The sequence below is a fragment of the Pteropus alecto genome, unplaced genomic scaffold, assembly GCF_000325575.1.
Source record: "Pteropus alecto unplaced genomic scaffold, ASM32557v1 scaffold20, whole genome shotgun sequence".
NCBI lineage: Eukaryota > Metazoa > Chordata > Mammalia > Chiroptera > Pteropodidae > Pteropus > Pteropus alecto.
Window position 1 is genome coordinate 21,616,313 of NW_006436298.1, and position 19,949 is coordinate 21,636,261.

The 19,949-nt window shown below is 36.3% G+C and overlaps 1 long non-coding RNA gene across 1 annotated transcript in view; it reads left to right on the plus strand.

The window, feature by feature from the left end:
* Positions 1–10,410, plus strand: part of LOC112480624 — a 128,272-nt gene extending 117,862 nt beyond the window's left edge. Inside the window, exon 4 of the long non-coding RNA XR_003046704.1 lies at positions 10,170–10,410. This is a non-coding gene — a long non-coding RNA (uncharacterized LOC112480624). The remainder of the gene's footprint in view (positions 1–10,169) is intronic.
* The last annotated feature ends 9,539 nt before the right edge of the window (positions 10,411–19,949 follow it).

Genomic DNA, 19,949 nt, shown 5'->3' on the forward strand with positions numbered 1-19,949 from the left:
AATTTTGCATATTCTATTTTTAATTATTTTTTTTCATGAATTAATTTTTCTCACCTTTATTTTACAAAACACTAAGTATTTTACAAAACACTAAGATGATATTCTTAATGTCCAATTAAGCCACCTTTCTTAAATCATTGTAGTTCTTAGACTGTAGTTTATTATTTTTTATTTTATTAAAAAAATTTATTTTTCAATTAGAGTTGACATTTAATATTACTTTATATTAGTTTCAGCAGTACAGCATAGTGGTTAGACATTTATATAATTTACAAAGTGATCCCCCAGATAAGTATAGTACCCACTTGGCACTATGCATAGTTATTACAATGTTATTGACTGTATTCCCTATGCTGTACTTCACATCCCCATGACCATTTTGTAATTACCAATTTCTACTACTTATTTCCTTCATCTTTTTCACCCAGACTACAAACCCTCTCCTATGTGGCAATCACCAGTTTGTTCTCTGTATCTATGAGTCAGTTTTCATTTTGTTTATTCGTTTAGTTTGTTCTTTAGATTCCACATATAAATGAAACCATGTGGCATTTATTTGTCTTTCTCTGTCCATTTCATTTAGCCTAATACCCGCTAGGTCCATCTATGTTGTTTCAAATGGTAAGGTTACATTTCTTTTATGGCCGAGTAATAGTCCATTGTATATATGTACCACTTCTTTATCCAATCGTCTATTGATGGGTGCTTAGGTTACTTCCATAACGTGGCTCTTGTAAGTAGTGCAGCAGTGACATAGGGTTGTATCTAACATTTTGAATTAGTGTTTTGGTTTTCTCTGAGTAAATACCCAGAAGTGAAATTGCTGGGTTAAAAGGTAGTTTTATTTTTAATTTTATGAAAGGAACTTCCAAAGTGTTTTCCACAGTGGCTATACCAATTTGCAATCCCATCAACATGGGATTCTGTTGTCGCATTAGGGTTCCATTTATTCCACACCCTCGTCAACACTTGTTTGTTGATTTATTGATGATAGCCAGTCTGACAGGTATGAGATGATATCTCATTGTGGTTTTAATTTGCATTTCTCTTATCATTAGTGACCTTGAAGATCTTTTCGTATATATATTGGCCATCTGTCTGTCCTTTTTGGAGAAATGCCTATTCAAGTCCTTTGCTCATTTTTAAATTAGATTGTTTTTTGGGTGTGATATGAATTCTTGATAAATTTTGGATATTAACCCCTTAGCAGATGTATCATTGGCAAATATTTTCTCCCATTCAGTAGGTTGTTTTTTCATTTCGTTGATGGTTTCCATTGCTCTGCAGAAGCTTTTTACTTTGATGTAGTCCCCTTTGTTTATTTTTTCTTTTGTTTCCCTTGCCTGAGGAGATAATATTTGAAAAAATATTACTAAGAACAATGTAAGAGAGTTTGCTGCCTATATTTTCTTCTAGAAGTTATATCGTCTTGGATCTTACATTTAAGTTTTTAATCAACTTTGAGATTATTCTTGTATATGGTGTAAGAAGGAAGTCCAGTTTCATTTATTTTTTGCATCTATCTGTTCAGTTTTCTCAGCATCATTTATTGAATAGACTGTATTTAGCCCATTGTGTATTCTTCCTTCCTCTGTCTCTCTCTATCTCTGTCTCTTTTTATTTTTTATTAGTCTGACTAAAGGTTTATCAACTTTATCTTTTTAAAGAACCAGCTCTTGGATTCTTTGCTCTTTTGTGTTGCTTTTTTTAAAACTCTATTTGGTTTATTTTCACTCTTTTATTATTTCCTTTCTTCTACTCACTTTGGGTTTTGTTTGCTGTTTTTCTTCCTTTCTTTTCTTTCTTTCGGTATACAGTTAGATTGTTTATTTGAGATTTTTTCTTGTTTCTTAAGGTAGGCCTGTATTGTGATGAATTTCCCTCTTAGGACTGCTTTTGCTGTGTCCCGCAGATTTTGGGTCATTGTGTTTTCATTATCATTTGTATTAAGGTATCTTTTGATTTCTTCCTTGATCTCATTGTTAACCTATTCATTGTTTAGTAGCATGTTATTTAGCCTTCATGTGTTTGTGTATTTTTCAGTTTTTTTCTTTTCGTAATTGATTATACCATAGTCAGAGATGAAGCTTAATATGATTTCAATCTTAAATTTATTGAGACTTGTTTTGTGGCCTAATATGTGGTCTATTTTGGAAAATGTTCCACGTGCACTTGAAAAGAATGTATATTCTTCTGCTTTGGCTGAAACACTCTAAAAATATTAATTAAATTCATCTGGTCTAGTGTGTCATTTAAGGCTATTGTTTCCTTGTTGATTCTGTTCGGAAGATCTGTCCAGTGGTGTCAATGGCGTGTGAAAGCCTCCTATATAATTGTATTACTGTCAGTCTCTTTATGTCAGCCTCTTAAATATTTAGGTGCTTCTATGTTGGACGCATAAATGTTTATGAGGGTTATGTCATCTTGTTGGATTGATCCCTTTATCTTTATGTAATGTCTTTGTCTCATATTGTAAGCTTTGTTTTAAAGTCTATTTTGTCTGATGTAAGTATTATAACCCCAACTTTTTTGATTTCCACTTGCATAAAATATCTTTTTCCATCCCTTTACTTTCAGTCTGTGTGTGTGTCTTTCAATCTGAAGTGGGTCTCTTGTAGACAGCATATGTATGAGTCTTGTTTTCTTATCTATTTGGCTATCATATATATTTTGATTAGAGCATTTAATTCATTTACATTTAAAGTTATATTGATAGGTACATAGTTATTGCCATTTTATTGTTCATATTTATTATCCCTCTGCCTCATCTCCTTGTTAAAGAAGTCCATTTAACATTTCTTGCAATACCAGTTTAGCTTTTAGCATTTTTTTGTCTGGGAAGCTCTTTATCTCACCTTCAATTTAATTGATAGCCTTGCTAGATTGAATAGTCTTGGTTGTAGGTCCTTGCTTTTTATCACTTTGAATATTTTGTACCAATCCCTTCTGGCCTGCAAAGTTTCTGTTAAGAAATCAGCCGACAGTCTTATGAGAGCTCCCTTGTAGGTAACTAGCTGCCTTTTTCTTGCTGCTTTTTAAGTTTCTCCCTTTGTTTTTTTTAACCTTTGTCATATTAATTATTATATGTCTTGGCGTGGGCCTCTTTGGGTTTATCTTGTTTGGGACTCTCTGCATTTCCTGGACTTGTATATCTTTTTCTTTCACCAAGTTCAGAAAGTTTTTCATCATTATTTCTTCAAATAGTTTCTCAATCCTATGGTTTCTCTCTTCTCCTCTGATACTCCTGTGATGCAAATGTTGTTTTGCTTGATGTTGTCCCAGAGGTTCTTTAAACTTTCCTCAATTTTTTTTTTGATTCTTTTTACTTCTTGCTGTTTTGATTGGGTGTTTTCTACTACCTTGTCTTCCAAATCTCTGATTTGTTTTTCTGCTGTATCTAACCTGCTGTCGATTCCTTCTAGTGTATTCTTCATTTCAGTTATTGTATTGTTTATTTCTGACTTCTTTAATGTTTCCATGCTCTTTTTTTTGCTGTTATAAATTTTTTCAATTTTTTAGATATTAATTTGTTTCAAGTATATAGTACTTTGTAAGACATCTATATAGTTAGTAAAATGATCCCCCCAATTGCTCTCTCCCTCCCCTGACCCTCCATCCAGCCAATGTATTCATTCTAATTGTATTCCCTATGCCATGCTCCACATCCCCGTGTCCATCCATCAGCTACTAGTTTGTACTTCTTTAACCCTTCACCCCATTCTCCCAGCCCCCCAAACTCTCCTCCCTTCTGTCTATCACCGAATTGTCCACTGTATTTGTGAGTCTGTTTTTGATTAGTTTGTTCTTTTTATTCCTTAGATTCTGCATACAAGTGAAATCATATAGTGTTTATCTTTCTTTGTCTGGCTTAAATACCTTCTAGGTCCATCAAAGCAATATCTTTTTCCATCCCTCTCCTTTTCATATGTAGGGGTCTTGTTTTCTTATCCTTTCAGCCACTCTATCTTTTGGTTGAAGCACTTAATTCTTTTCCATTTAAGGTACTTATTGATAGGAATGTAGTTGTTACTATTCTTTGTTCCTATTTTTGATATAGGTTTTTTCTTCTTAAAGAAGTCCCCCCAACATTTCCTGTAATATTGGCTTAGTGGTAATAAATTCCTTTAGCTTATTTTTGTTTGGGAAGCTCTTTATCTGTCCCTCAACTCTAAATGATAGCTGTGCTGGATAAAATATCCTTGGTCGTAGATCCTGGGTCTTCATCCTATCGAATATTCTTGCCAAGTCTTTCTGTCCTGTATAGTCTCTTTTGAGAATCAGCTGTCAGTCTTACGGGTGTTCCCTTATAAGTAATTATCTGGTTTTCTCTTGCTGCTTTTAATATTCTTTGTTTGTATTTAAACTTTGGAATTTTAATTATGATGTGTCTTGGTGTGGGCCTCTTTGGTTCCTGTTCAACATCTTGATTTTCTTCACTTACGCTGATCAGACAAATATTTGGAGCCTTAATAGTGTTCCATATCCTCTTTAAATTATTTTTATAGTCTTGGCATCTTTTTTCTTTTTTCTCTCAGATTGAGTGTCCTGATTGGCTTTCCTGTCCTCTAGACAGGGCATTTGATCCTCTTCTTTATTCACTTTGTTTATTCCTTTGTTTATTTCACTGGTAGCAGGGAGGGCTCAACAGGGAACAATGGATACCGCCGGCACTGCTTTACTGAGTGAGTCTCGCCTCGGCCCTCACTCCGACAGTGTCTCTCTATAAGTCCCTGGTGCCCTTGCACACAGCTGAATCAGCACTGGTGCTCAGAGCGAGCAGGTCTGTCACTGCGAAAATCTGCTTGCGGTCGTGGCCCCTTTAAGAGGCTTCCGCTGCTGCCACAGCCTTCATCTCACTCAGTGGCTGGAGACTGGGCAGCTCTGCATCCTCATCCTGTCCTACCTTCTGCCATTGCAGGGTGCTTTCTTGAATTTTTCCATAGTTATATGGCTTGTTCATCTAGATCCCAGGCGATTTTTCCTTGCTGCTGCTCCTTGTTTCCATACAACTTTAATTTGGTTGCCAGAGGGATGAACAGAGCCTCTATCATCTACGCCATTTTTTTTTTCTCTCCTCCTGAATTTTATAGGTGAGGAGGCCCAGGAAGGTTAAGAAACTACCCATGTCCAAAAAAAAATCTTTCAGTTCAAGTAGAATCATGTTGTGTCTCCCAGTAGAAACCTCTCAACTGGAGTGAGGGTGGTGTAGGGGGTGTGCAGCGGCGGGCCTATTTCTGTGTTCTTTTAAATGCTTGCTATCTCTTTGTTGAAGTTCTCAGTGAGATAATCTACTCTTCCTCTGAGTTCATTGAGCATCCTTATAACTAGTGTCTGGTAGGTTGCTTTGCCTTCATTTCATTTATTTCTTTTTCTGGAGTTTTCTCCTGTTTTTTCATTTGAGACATGTTTCTTTTTTTTCTCATTTTGGCTACTTCTCTGTGTTTGTTTTTATGTATCAGGTAGATTTGCTATCTCCCAGTCTTGGCTGGGTAGCCTTATTTATTAGGTGTCCTGTGTAGCCCAGGGGCACAGTCTTCCTGATCACCTGCACCAGATGCTCTAGTAGTGTTCCTTGAGTGGTTTGTGTACACTCTTCAGTTGTAGTTAAGCCTTGATTGCTTTCGGTATGTCCATGGGTGAGATTGACTCTTAGGCTGATGGGCAGTGATGATTGGCCAAATCCACAGAGTATGAACTTCTGTGTGGGGATTGGCCCCATGGAGTAGGATGTAACTCCATGGGCCAGAGTGCTTATTGAAACCACTCATTGCGTGTGCCACTTGTGGTGTTAATCAGTGGTGCTCTGTTATGGTCCCAGACTAGTCTCTAGGTGTGTTGGTTCTTTGACTCTTTGGGAAAGGCTCCTGTGGAGGCCAAGGTCAGCCACTGCCTGTGAGCTGCCTGGGGCTACCTAGTAGGAGCTACAAAGTGATTGTGGTTGGCCTTTGCCTGTGCTGGACTTGGCTCATGGGAGAGGCCTGGCTGTGAATCAAGGCCGGCTGCCATTAGTTCTGGGTCTGGGACAGCTTAGCTAAAAAGGCCTAGGGAACCCCTGGCCCTAAAGCTGCTTGCAAGCCATCTGTAAAGCTCAGCAGCTGAGAGAGCCTCGGGCAGTATGTGAGTTTGATGAGGCAGGGTCCCACAAAGTCACCAGATTGGGGTGAGTGATGTTACCCAGGTTAGTGCCGACTTAGATTTCGTGCTAGTGCTGTGCTGTGGTCACTCTCAAAAGTCTCAGGTCACACAGAGGCTAGATGCTGCCCTTCTCAGGCCTGCAGACCTGTGAGAATCATTTAAGAAACACTGCAGCTCTGGCCAGGGTTGGTGCTTACTGCAGGAGGCCTGTTGATTGTAGCTGAATGAGTCTCCTGCCTAGAGGGCGGGGGTAGATCTTGTTGCCTAGCCATGAATCTGCCTCTGGCAATTCATGAGTTTGGGTCCCAGTGAGTCACCAGGGTGGAGGGAGTGAAGTTTACTAGGACAATGTAGATTTAGACTTGTTCCTCTGGGAGGAGGGTTCAACACAGACAAGGTGGCACCCACCTGTAGGCTGCATAGGAGGAGGGCTCAACAAAGGGAAAACCCTCCAGTCCTCATTCTGAAGGCATACAACTCAATCTTTTCCTGTATGTCTCTGGCACCTCCTCAGCTACTGTACCTTCCCTGGAGCCCAGCATGATTGCCTATGGGTGAGTGAGTCTGTCCATGGGCCCTTTAAGAGGATGTCTGGGTTTTTAGCTGCCTTTTGTCTCACCTACACTGTCAGAATCCCCACTGATTTTTACAGCCAGATTTTGTAAGGACTCCTCTTCCTGGCACCAGAACCTTGCGCTGGGGAGTCCAGTGTGGGGCTGGGACCCCTCGCTCCTCCAGGGAGACCTCCTGAGCCGATATCCCTCTCAATGCTCCACTGCTACACATGGATGTGGGGCCAGCCTGTTTCATGTCTCTGCCTCTCCTTCCAGTCTCTCTGTGGCCTTTTCTTTATATCCTTAGTTATAGGAGTTATGATCAGCTAGTTTTCAGATGGTTCTCCAGGTTGATTGTTCTATAATTTAGTTGTAATTTTAATGAGGTCATGGGAGGAGGTAAGCACAACATTTACGTACTCTGCCTTCAAGACTGGACTTTTCTATCCTTTAATTTCTTTCTATTCCATGGCTCTCTCACTATTTCTCATGTTTCCACTTGCCACCTACTACCTTCCATTCATCCTGGTCCTACTTACACAGTTAGATTACTCAAAAATTAAATGTGAAGAGATCAGCTTACTTCATCAATTTTAGGAAAAGATCTCATGACTCACTAACTGTAAAATTCAAACAAAATTAGTTTGGTATACATTGCTCCTTGCAGTCTGACCCTTCTCAGCATCTACGACTCATCTGTCATCTCATGGTTTTGCTCTATTAACGCTGAGCTCCATTTATTAACCAAATATTTTGTGCCCTTCATGTCTTTATCAATGCTGTTTCTTTTGCCAGGAATATCCTTTTCCAAGTGGACAAATGTCTACTCATTCTTATACCTAGTTCAAATGTGGGCATCGATTTTCTTATGTTCCTTTGCAGCCACTGTCACATTTTTCATTTGTGAATAACGTTGATCATATTATTTGGCAATTGTGTGTATGCGTATTATGTTAACATTTGGCACAATACCCGAAACATTATAAATACTCAGTAAATATTTACAGAATTACTAAGTCACCTTAAATTGGTACAGTAAGCCCTCACTTAACATCATTGATAAATTCTTGGATGTACGGTAAAGCAATGTGTAACAAAAACAATTTTACCACAGTCTAATTGATATAAACAAAAGTTAAGTTTATAGGGCATTTCGTCAAAATTGTAACAAAACAATGTTGAATAAAATGATGTTATTCGAGGATATGCTATATTGTCATGAACTCATCATTGGTAGTTTTTGTACAGCTATCCCAAGGCTATCAGATGGCCAGAGGATTAAATAAAATTCTCAGTTTTCAATACTATTGCTTTACTCATTTCCCCTACTTAATTTCTGATATATGAATCAAAAATATTTAGTGCTAAAGAGTTGAACTATGACTCACTCCCAGATCTTATGAGCTTCTAGAGAATGTGATCATTGAGAAGACCCACAGTTGTGTCAATTGAGGATCTACCAGTAACACTGGTAAATCTAAATCCCTATGATTTAGAGTAGTATCAATTAATGTGGTCTTTAGCCAAAACTTTCTATGTGCCAGAAATAGGAATGTGTTAAAAGGAGAGTTTTTTTTCTTTTTTTATATTTGAGACAATGATCTCATGATTGTTCATAATTAGTATTGACTTTTTTTAGGCTACCTGGTCTCATCTATTTAATCCTTGCCAACCCCTGGCTCTTTTCCTTTTCTTCAAATAGCATAGTTTTTTGAAAAAAATAGTTTTTTGAAAAAAAAATTATTGGAGTGAAACTAAAAAGCTTCTGCACAGCAAAAGAAACCATCAACAATACAAAGAGGCAGCCAACTACATGGAAAAGATATTTGCAAATAACACCTTTGATAAGGGGCTAATATCCAAAATATACAAAGAACTCATACGCCTCAACAACATAAATAATTCAGTTAAAAAATTGGGAGGGACTTGAACAGACACTTCTCCCAAGAAGACATACAAATGGCCAAGAGACCTATGAAAAGATGCTCAACTTTACTAGCTATTAGGGAAATGCAAATCAAAACTGTTAGGTCATTAGGTAGCCATGAGCAATAGGAGCAAAGGCCCATCGTTGCCATAGGAATGACAACACTGATGGCCTAGCCCAAAAGGCCACCCCTAAGACCTACCAGAAAAAAACTCATTTTTAAATAACGATACCCCTACATCCTAGAGTACAAGGAAATAAATGACCATAGCATAGCAACCAGTTTAGGCCAGCCACAAACGCTTGAGCAGTAAGGAGTACTCTGACCTTTTTTCACCTCAGCCTCATTATGCCATCATTATAATGTTATACATATGCCTAAAAGTTCATGAATTTAATTATAACATACTGAATTCTGGGAAGGTACATGAGCAGTTGACAATGGGTTATATAATAGCCAATCATAAATCAAAATGATCTCACACATCAATAAGTACCACCCTTGTAACCACCCATCACGGCCCAGATATAAGACAGACCTCCCCACCTCAAGGGGAGCTGTTTCTGGTCTACCCATTTCTCTATTGAAACTTACTTCAATAAATCTTACTTATCCTAATCTTCACTGATCTTTAATGATTTATCGTTTTGAGGAAAGAACCAAGGTCCCTTCAGTACCACTGGTGCAACAATGGACTTAGATTGCCCCCAGCAGTGTCAGAAACCACAATGAGATATCACCTTGATTTCATCTATGAAAGTATGTGAAATGGGTCGGGAATCAAGAAACACCTTGATGATTTTGCCAGCAATACAAGAGTCACCATATTTCTGTTAGAAGATTGGCCAAATCATAAACACAATATAGTGCCTGTCCCTACAGATAGTGCAATTTATTTAAACTATGAAATGTTGTGTTATTAAAAGTGAATGTGTAAAATAACTTAGAAATCCATTATGATATTTTATCAATGGAATGAAAAACATGTATTCTTCATTCTTGGTCAGTGTAACACAGATGGACTGCACTCAGCATGGCTCCAGGGAGCCATGTAATTCAAATCTTGTCTATCAGTTATCATGTCCCCTTGTACAGAACAAACTCTTCAGAGGTAGGTATGTTATTCAAGCTGAATCCAAGTTAGTTTTCAGACTTTGTCAGAGACTACTGGGGAAAAGACATTCCCTTTTTATTTGGGTTACTAAATTGATAGAAAGTCCTCTTGGAGCTACTAGTGGCCATCCTTACCCATTGCATGAAGAAGCTGACAGAGGAAAATAAATACATAGACAAAGATAGTATTCTAATTTATTGGAGCAATGGATTCAGCATATGACTTAGTTGTGTGAGGTAATAGATTTCTTTTTTGTTTTAAGCTGGTTTGATGTTTTTTTTTTGTCCTTTGTAATTAAAAGACGCTTGGCTAATTAAGTCAGTAATTTGAATATAGCTTTTAGATGAGAAGTTTAATAGTTTTGTAATTGATATGCTTACTTTTCTTGTTGGAAATAATGTAAGGATTTAAAGCCATTTTTTTTCTTGTTTTCCTTAGATAATATGAAGTCCCTCTGAGAAGATACTACCTTGCTAATAAGACAGTCAATTACATCTTGCTGAATTTTTTAAACACAATAGTTCTCCAACGAATTTGAAGACAAATTAATTACTTTGTTTTCTACATGGACTCTATGGATCATAAGCACCTATTTCTTAAACATTATGGAGAAAAACAGTTTTCTCCATTTTCTGTGATTATACATACATAGTAACGGTCCCTTCAGAATGTACCTAAACAGTGGAAACTTGATTAAATCCATTTAAACTGGGCTTGGTGTAGTGTATGACCTTAAATCAGTTAAAGAAAGAGCTGAAGGATTTTCTGCATCTGTGTCCTGGGAATCTTCATTCCAGTCTTTGACTGGTCACTGAACTTGAGATGGCATAATACCTATTAAGTCAGATCTTGTCATTTTGGATTTCTAGGGATGCCTTTTGAATTTCTTTGTTGTTTTATGAATATATGGGCTTGTCTCTGAGTAAATTCCCAGAATGAAGGAAAGCTTGGAAAACATCTCATTATCACAAAAACATGGTTTCTTATGAGCTCTATTCCATATGTAAATACTCACTCATTTGAGTTTCTTTTCAATGTTTGGCATTTCAGTTTGTATACATCTACATATTTATATATAAATTATTCCACACACTTTAGGAGAAACTATTATGGGGGTGGGAAACATTATGTTAAATAATTATCATTTTTACAATTTGAAAGACTTTTTTCCTTTTCTGTTTTAAAAACACTATTCTTATAGCTTATGTAGTAGTGACATTGAATGTACTACAGTTCAAGTCCATGCAATTTAAATAACATTTTATTTTTGAATAATTAAAGTTCATTGTAATTGGAGATTTTTGTGGAAACTATTCAGCATATTTCCATGGTCTCTCTACCTTGTCTGTTTAATTGATGAGTTACTGTTTCCAAACTTCTCTGAGAGAAATGTACTTAACAGCTTGTGATGCAAATTATGCACATACAGGATTTTATATTTATACACATAGTGCAGTATTTGTGGTGGTGCTTGTGTATGAAAATGGTGCTTCTGACCTCTGCTTACTATCTGATCACATTACACCACTGCTTAAAATTATGAAATGACACTCCATGGTTTGAAAGATAAGTTCCAGCACCCATACATGTTGACATGCCTTCCCACTTGCATTTACTTAATCAATCCTACTATGTCCCAGACTCTCATGTGGTTTCAGACTGCTGGGCTTTTGCACAGGCTGTTGCTTCAATCTGCAGTGCTCTCTCTGTCTGTTTTTGTCCCTGGCAGACTCAAATCTCAGTTTAAATGTAGCCTTAGATAAAACCTTTATTGACTGCTCTAAGTCATCTTTTCCTCTTTGATCTTGGTATACTTTTCACACACTGTATTATCACAGCAGTTAGAGTATTCATATCTGTTGAAATATAATATTAATATGGTAGACTAAGAACTGGGGAAGCCTGGGGAATCTTCTACAATGTCACAGGGCCACTATTTTAATAGTGTCATAGAACACTATTTTAAGTGTCTTTCAGGAGATAACAACAGGCCTCCTCACAGCATTCCAGAGACTATCAGACCAAGCCACATCAGACTGGTCCTAGAGGCCTGAGTAGGCACAGTTAGCAGCTAAATAACCGTAAACTGACCATGAGAGCACAGTGGAACCAAAATTCATGGAACTCAAGTAGCAGAGATGCTACTTTCACTTTTCGGAGCTCATTGAAAAGCAAGAAGTCCTTCAATAAGGAAGATTTGGTGTAGGAACCAAATTTGGACATATATAGGACTGATCAAACTCTACCAGATTGGAATTTCTTTGTTCTCTCTCACCCCTTCCACATCCCTAACCTTAGGTGGCTTAGTTCTAAGACTACACACAATCAGACTCCCTGAATGAGAATTAATAAATATGTATAACCTCTCCTTACCCTCACCTCTTAAAACTGATCCCAAGCCTTTGTTCCAGGAGATTAATCTGAGACTTAGCTCTGGTCTCCTTGTTTGGCTGGCCTGACAAATAAATCTCTTTCTCTGAAAAAACAAAACAAAATTTTCTCTACCCTTTCTTTGCTGACTCTTAAGTAGTTTTGATTAAGGAGACATTGTTTTTACCTTACAACTGGTAGAAGTAGAAAACTTTGTGTAATAATCATATTCCAAGTCTAGAACTCTGACAGAACTCACTTTAAACAAATATAGTTTTATACTCATCGATTTGTGTCTATCAACCCCTTCATGATTCATTTACATGTATTCTAAGGAATATTCATAGAATATTCTGCTTTATTCCTTGTTATGGAACCATAGGACAAATATATTAAATTACCCGTATCTAAGTTCAGGGCTTTGGTTTAGGCATGAGACAAAAAAAAATTCTATGTGAAATGGAAGTAGGCTTTAGAATAGGTCTTTCTGGGCTCTACCCTGAAGTACAAGGCCCCTCCAAAGCTGAGAGCTGAGTCAGCAGAGCCAATACTCAAATGAATCCATTCTCTGCTTAAGTTACAACCATATAAAATCTGTTCCCAGGAATTATGACAGCTGTCCTCATTCATGTAGGTGATTGGCCATGGGATTCAGCCACTCACCTACATGATACAAGAATAAAGCATTGTGCTTTATTGTTTCCTATGCTACAAGGATACTTGATCCTGTTTGATTCAATCCACATAAATAAGTGACCTCTCTTTAATGACCCAGGACAGTAGAAAGCATCAAGAATGGAGGATGGGTCTTGGATAAAGTGTTCATAGCCTGCACAGTATTGGATCATAGCAAAAAAGTTGAGGGAAAAAACAGCAGTATTTTTTCCCCTCAGTGTTTCTAAATGGAAGAAAATGATCCTGTGTCAATAAAACTTAAAATGACTAGAGAGCATCCGACATCTCTCAGGATAAAGAGCAAAGGTTGAAAGCATTCCTGATTATGTTCCCTCTCATTCTCTTGGCTTTGCGTGAGTGGTGTACTGAGAGAATGGTGAAATTGGTAAGAGGAGACTAGAGAAGTCATTGTGATTTGAGAATTGATCTGAAATGAGACCTGACTCCTGGATGATAATAAAATCTAATATTATGCAGGCCAAATGTCTCTGCCTTCCATATATTCACTGCTATTATTTTAAGAACCAGAAGCTTGACTACAGGAGGAAATGAGTCCTCATTAGCAGCAAAAATATTGTATTTGTTTGTTACATGTATTTTAAATATCGTTTCCACTTTCCATATGAACATCTTGCAGCATATATCTAGTCTTTTCATTTCAATATCTCAGCATCTAGCATAATAACCAGGTCTCCATTATATAAATGAATGCTGAATGAATGATTAGTGATGCATGGTTCCCTTTGATGAAAAACATGCATTTTATGAGACTGCATGTCGACTTATTTGTATCAAAATATGACCTCCATGAATGTGGCACTCTGTAAATGTTCCTATATAAACATGTCCCTTGCTAATTTTTGTTTTAAAACCTTTTTGAAGTTGTAAACTGACAAGACTAATGCAGGATTCTATGAATGCCATTATTTTCAGCATTCACTCAATTTAGAAGAAAAGGAAACTTCTTTCCTCACCTCCCACAGCCTAAAGAAAGTTTCCTTTTTGAGAACAAAATTACCATTTGTTTCAAGCTTTTCCTTCAGTTATAGCAATTTCCACATGTTTTTAAACTATTCTCAGCAAAAGAAAAATCAACATTTGCATTTTTGATACACAGGCTAATCTGGTAGACACAGGTTTAAAGGCATCATGGCTTTTGCAAGTAAATTGGAAGATTTTCCTCTATGTGCTCTTGTCTGTTGTCCACACTGTCTTTGAACTCAGAAGCAGGAAAGACTGAACTGTTCTTTGCGTGCTATTAAATGGCTCACATAGAGTGGACCCTGAAATGTATTCTCAAACATCTTGATTTCTTCTCAAGGATAAGATAGCATACCCATTTAGCTGAAGTTTCCCCCATATATTTTTTGTTTTACAGACTTTGGTTGGACCGTAAGGGAGCATCCACTGCAATCAACCAGCTGTGGCCTGCCAATTCCAGTTCCTGACAGGTAGTAAGCTGGCTTCTTGACTTTAAAGAATCTCAAACAGTTTTGATATGCTCTAGGGAGGGCAACTGTTTAGCCTAAGCAATTCAAAGAAGCATAATTGTGCTTCACAGTACAAGGAAAGTCACCACATCTGTTTCATATTTTTGGCTTTTAGAACTGAACTAGAACAGAGAAATAAACATACAGCTTTGAATATAGAGTAAAAACAAGTTCATGGTGCACAGATGAGCATATTGTATGTAACTCAGTGAAAATTTCTTTAATGAGGGTTTCTTTTGGTAAAGTGAGAAATATTTCTGGTGTTAATCAAGGTTTTTTAAAAAAGATTTAATAGAAAACATTATCTATTTAAATGTCAAGGCAGCCTATCATTCCCCCTTAAATCTATTATAGTCAATTGTTGAGATGCTGCAGCAGTGTTCACGTGACCTATTGCAAATATTTGGGGAGTCATCTGCACTGCATTAGCCTTTCTAGTGGTAGTTATTTAAAAAAAAATAATTTGGATGTAGTAGGCTAAAACATTCAAGGCAATGAATTAGAACTTCATTAACCACTTTCATCTTTTATTTTGGTTCAAATGTAAATGCAGTCATTTGATATCTAAGTGTATATAATATGTGATGACTGTCTTTTAAAAATGTAATCTAGCAGAAAATACATCTTAATTTGAATGTAACACTGTCTTAAACATAATTTTAATATTCTTCAGCATCTGGCATCTCAAAGAATGAGGTCATTTGAGGTTAAGAAACTTTTCCCTGTTATTATCCTCCTCCCCCTCTTCCTCTTCCTCCTCCTCATCATCATCTTCAGACTGTGAAAAAGGCCAAATACTCATCTAAATGATCAGATACTATGGTGAAAAGGGAGGAAGGAGACTAACATGCACCAAGGTTTTCTTTTACCAGGGGCTTTTGTATTTAGTACAATAGCTATCATATAGACAACATTTTTGAGATCTTTCAGATGAAAAACCTAACATGAAATGATTAGCTCAGCTATTAGGGGATCTGCCCTAATCATACTCAGATCCACTCTTATTTCCTTCCTTTCAATTTACGATTATGTATTTTTGTATGTATTTTTAATATCTGTCTTCCCAGCAGTCTGTAAGCTCCATGAGTTCAAGAACTATGTCTGTCCTCCACTATATATACCCAAGGACTTGTTCATGTATGAATGAGTAGCAACTAATTGCTATATATTGACAGTGATAGATGCCTAGCCCTGTTCTAAACTGCTTCAATATATCGACACATTTATATCTCACAACAAAACTTTGAATAGATTACTACTATCCCCATTTTTTAGATAAATAAAAAGAAGCACAGAGAAATTAAGTAACTTGTCAAAGTCACACAGCTAGTAGGTAGAGGAAGCAGAATTTAAGCCTCTGCGGTCTGACTCTATCTAGGTCACTCTTTTAACTACTAAATGGACTCTTGGCAAAATAAGAGAGATTCTGAAGTTAATCAAGATTGAGAAGAACCTCATAGACAAAATTACTCACTTAGATTTTAGGGCAGCTTATCATTACCCCTTAGTAGTCATTCATCTAACAAAAAAGCATCGAGTGTTTCTTATGTGACACTGCTAAGCACCTTCTTAAATTACCTTACTCAGACCTCATAGGAACTGTGTGTGTGTGTGTGTGTGTGTGTGTGTGTGTGTTTGTGTGTGTGTGTGAATTTTATTCTAATTTATAGATGAGAGAACTGAGGCTCCAAAAGGTTAAGTAATTTGCCTTAGATAACATGTTCTATAAATAGCACATATTTGAAAGCAGGGCTTGTTCAACTCCCAACTCAATGCTGTGTGTGTGTGTGTGTGTGTGTGTGAATTTTATTCTAATTTATAGATGAGAGAACTGAGGCTCCAAAAGGTTAAGTAATTTGCCTTAGATAACATGTTCTATAAATAGCACATATTTGAAAGCAGGGCTTGTTCAACTCCCAACTCAATGCTGTGTCATCATGCAGCACTCAAATCACTTTCTCTGCTCTTAATATTAATACAATAGAGGTAGGTCCTATTAGTGAAAATATGGTGACATCTAGAAAGATATTAATCTCCATGATTTTTGGCTCCCTTTTTTCTTATTTAATGGTTTGAGCTTTGTGAATAACAAGGGTCTGTTTTTTTCCTGCCTCGAAGGAAAAGCAAGGTGGGGCAGTTGCTCACCTTTGTAACTGATTTAGGCTGACAGGAGTTTAGTGTAGCCCTGAAGTTATGGACCAAGAGTCTTCACGATTCTGTGCCGCAAGCCAGAAAGTATAAATTATCCGTTCCCCTTCTTCTGTCATTTTAAATCTGTAAAGGAATTGTGTGCTATAAAAACTTGAAACCTGCTCCTCTATTGTTAACATCTGATTTTTTTATAGGCTCTCAGAGATTAGAAAGGGGCTGCATAGTTCAAGTGTTATTTTCGATCAGGTAGCCATCACACATTTTATATCAGAAAGCCAACAAGTATTTGTTAATTACAGTGATCATATAATCTTTCAAATGCAAATAGTCTGACTCAGATTTCAGTTTGTTTGGTACCAAGTGATGATGAAAGAATGGTATAGCCCGATCGTTGTTTTACTCCCATCTGTGTGCACCAGGCAATCACCACTTACAGATGGTTGTGATTCAGAGACAGGTTGCCACATGCGAAAAAAGTATGTTTCAGTTATTTTAATAAGATTTATTGCAGTAGTCACAGTTAAATGCTTAAACCTTAATGATAATTGCTGCTAATCTTTCAAGAAAATGATTAAAGTTTAATAAACCTCAAGAGGAGGTAAATTTTGTGTTTACTCCCTCATCTAATAAATTAGAATGCTGTGTACACTGTTTTTCATTTTCTGAAATTGGACTTTGTATAGACAAACACACACATACGTTTGTTATTATATGTAATGGATATAAATTATGACTCCTAGTTGCTGTGGAAAACATAATTGGTCAAGTGGCAACAAATAATTCTGAACAAATATGCTAAAATGATTCCTGTTAGCCCTGAGTCTTTATCTTGTGGTAAAATATACATAACATAAGATTTATCATTTTAAATATTTTTAAATGTACAACTCAGTAGTATACTCACAATGTTATGCACCCATCATCACTATTTGTTTCCTGAACCCCTTCATCTGTCTAAGCAGAAAGCTTATACCCATTAAATAACTCCTAATTCCCCCTTAGCCCAGTCCCTGGAAACTTCTATTCTGCTTTCTGTCTCTATGAACATGCATATTCTAGGAAATTCATATAAGTGGAACCATACAATTTTTGTTCTTTTGTGTATGGACTATTTCATTTAGCATAATTATTTCACTTAGCTCAATATTTTCAGAGTTTATGCATATATCAGAATTTCATTCCCTTTTGTGGCTGAATAATATTTCATTGTATGTACATGCCACATTTTGTTTGTCTATTCATCTGTTGATGGATATTAGTGTGGACATTGGGATGGACATTGGGAACTTTTGGGTATTGGGAACAATGTTGCTCTGAGCATCATTATGAACACTTATCTGTTTGATTCCCTACTTTCCTTGTTTTTCACAGTGGCTGTACCATTTTGTGTTTTTTCCAGCTATACATGGTAAGGGTTCCAATTTTTCCACATCCTTGCCAACACATGATATTTATCATTTTTAATAATAACCATCCTAATGAGTGCTAACCTTGAGATTTTTAAGTTAAATAGATACTTCGAGTAATCATGAAAATTTTTTGTTTACTAATTTTAGGCAAATTGTCACAAAGTTGTTAACTTAGAGTGATCTTAATTTGAATCATTCCTTTTTTATTTGTTTGGTTAATCTCCTTGACTCTGAATAGGAAAGTTTCTTTACTTAAAGGTGATGTCAAAAAAAATATGTAAATGATGTTTAACCTTCTGTGAAAACCTAAATAGAAAAGTAGCTTTATCTTAGTGTATAAAATAAAGGCAGTGATAAAATTCATGACTGCATGGAAGAGATAAAACAATATGGCTTGTAGTGCAGGACATTTCTGTTGTTGAGGTAAGATGTTTTGTATTTGCTAAGTAGATTGAAATAGGATACACACACATATACATACACACACACATACACAAATCTCTATAATCAGGAGGCTATTGCAGTGGAGATATGGATAGATTAAATGGGATCCTACCAGGTATCAAAACTTGGATAACCTAGTTGATTTGGATTTCAGGATTTGTCTTTACTGAGAATGCACTGGAATTCTGGGGCAGGGCTAACAGAGAGGTATAATCCATTCAGCATATTCTAATTATAGCTATTTCCTTTTCAAGCCAGGAACTAAATCTGCCCCTTGATTTCAATAGACTTTGTGCCTTTTTAAAGATTGTGCTGTGTAAGCCTGTACTTTTGACTGGGAGAAATGTGGAGATTGAGTGTTGAGGGAAGAAAGGCCACTCAGAGGGGAACAGGGCCTCCTGTTTTGGGGAAAAAATATCAATGAGTATTAAGTTTTGATTGAAGATGGCTACAAACCATCTGTCAGACACATTTTAAGGTTTAGTATTTCATTCTTGTACTAAGCAACATTTTATCGCCATATAATTCTAGGTTTATGTGGCTTTGGAGCTTCAACTTTGGGTTCATGTCTGAAATAAAAGTACTTAAATTATTTATTTGTAGTTTTAAGATGAAATAACTTAGTTGTATTTTTTTTTTCAGGATCAAGTCAGCATGTTTTATAGAACTATTATGTAGAAAAACTCATTTAAGAAAGTAGGTACAAATGAAATAATTCTTCTTTGAGATCTATAATGTTGATAGCATTTTCATTGAAACCATACACTATTTATTTACAAGTAAACTAGTTTATAATAACACTTAATAAGATATTAGTGTTAAAGCAAATATTTTATAGCTCTTGTCAGGACACTGTAACATAATCAAATAAATTGTGTCCTTTTTTCAGACAGCTTACACTCCAAACTGCACAGGAGTATGCTCCAAGTTGGGACATTGTACACATACTTAAAAAACAACTATAAATGAGAAACCACATTGCCAGGAATCGCCAGTATTCTCATTTTACTGGGAAATGCACATTAGCTTGGGTAGTTGAGAATGAATCATAGCCTCTCTTCCAATGAATGAGTCATGGCTGACTGAATGAAGGTGGGAGTTTCAAGCTTTTTTTCTTTGAGTGATGGAAAGAATTTTTCATCATTTTATATATTATTCGATATTTCTGTCACTATTGCTGTTGATAAATGGTATGAAAAATGATCATTTATCATTTAAAATCAATTGAGATATTTATAACTAATACTTTCTTTTCATAGATCTGAAAGTGCTTTCCAAAAATCAATTAATTTACACAATATACTACTGTAAGGTTAGTTTTATTATCACCATTTTATGGACAAATTCAAAGCAAGAGAGGTTAATTAACCCATCACAGAGTCCAAGGGCCGGAGAGGCAAGACAAAATGGACTAAGCACCAACTTGAAGGCCAGGAACTCTGCTTTTAGCATGGATTTTAATTGATTGAAATCAGTTTGTCTAGCCTAAAAAGCACATGCAGTAATTCTGAATTATCATGCAGCAATATAGTGTGGATTAAATAATTAATATTCCTCAGCCTTTTATAAATGTGAATTATTATTACTCATTCTAGCCCTAGACCACTAAGTCTGCCAAGCTACCTTCCAGCACTTGTGACTAAAGTGTAAATTAATTGGCTAAGTGAGAAATTCATCTT